The sequence below is a fragment of the Schistocerca serialis genome, unplaced genomic scaffold, assembly GCF_023864345.2.
Source record: "Schistocerca serialis cubense isolate TAMUIC-IGC-003099 unplaced genomic scaffold, iqSchSeri2.2 HiC_scaffold_1207, whole genome shotgun sequence".
In the NCBI taxonomy this organism is placed as follows: Eukaryota; Metazoa; Arthropoda; class Insecta; order Orthoptera; family Acrididae; genus Schistocerca; species Schistocerca serialis.
The window spans coordinates 122,501-123,542 of record NW_026047411.1 but is presented as its reverse complement, the minus strand read 5'-3'; the positions used below and the strand labels follow the sequence as shown (position 1 = coordinate 123,542).

The following is a 1,042-nucleotide window of genomic DNA, read 5'->3' as shown; positions in this document are numbered from 1 at the left end:
GGCCGACGGACGCGGCAGGCGGCGCAGCTGCGCGCCGGCGCCCCCTGCTCGCGGCGCCTTGCGGCCAAAGCAGGTCCTCGCGGGCCCGGTGCGAAGCGCGGTGGCCATCTGCAGTGTGCTGGTCCGATTGAGGACTGTGTGCGCTGAGGATGCGCCGCCGCCCGGCGCTCGGCGCCGCGACGCCGTCTGCTGCTCGGTCGCCCCAGCGGTTCTCGCAGGTGGTTTGTATCGCAGCTGTGCGGACGTGTTGGCGCGTGCGCTGTGCTGGGAGAGTTCGCTTCGGCACCCAAGTGGGGCTTTTGTCCTTCTGTGGCGCTGGCGTTGGAGCTGCCGGTCACCGTAGGTGGCGCGTGTTGTCTCCCGCCGGCAATGCCACGACAGCACGCTCCCGGGCCTCTGTCGGCAGCGGCAAGCTCAGTTGGGAGCACGGGTGGTCGCACCTAAAGCGTCTACTCGCCTAACTCCGGGCGATTGCGCCTCTCTCGAACCCGACCAAGTACTTAGGACGGCGCTGCGCGCCGCCGGGACCTGAGAGGGTTTCGAGGTGTGTTGTGCAGGGGAGCTCAGCCTCCTCCTGTTTGCAGAATAATTGAGCGGACGCTTGCGTGTTCGCGCGGGCCCCCGGGACACACTCCCGGGCGGCCGGCTGCTCAGCTCTAGTTGACGCAGCTCCCTGGTTGATCCTGCCAGTAGTCATATGCTTGTCTCAAAGATTAAGCCATGCATGTCTCAGTACAAGCCGCATTAAGGTGAAACCGCGAATGGCTCATTAAATCAGTTATGGTTCCTTAGATCGTACCCACGTTACTTGGATAACTGTGGTAATTCTAGAGCTAATACATGCAAACAGAGTCCCGACCAGAGATGGAAGGGACGCTTTTATTAGATCAAAACCAATCGGTCGGCTCGTCCGGTCCGTTTGCCTTGGTGACTCTGAATAACTTTGGGCTGATCGCACGGTCCTCGTACCGGCGACGCATCTTTCAAATGTCTGCCTTATCAACTGTCGATGGTAGGTTCTGCGCCTACCATGGTTGTAACG

General features: G+C 61.3%; 1 non-coding gene across 1 annotated transcript in view; it reads left to right on the top strand.

Moving 5' to 3' along the window:
• The first annotated feature begins 670 nt into the window (after positions 1 to 670).
• Positions 671 to 1,042, top strand: part of LOC126435450 (small subunit ribosomal RNA) — a 1,909-nt gene continuing 1,537 nt past the window's right edge. Inside the window, exon 1 of the ribosomal RNA XR_007579951.1 lies at positions 671 to 1,042. This exon is cut by the window's right edge and continues 1,537 nt beyond it. This is a non-coding gene — a ribosomal RNA (small subunit ribosomal RNA).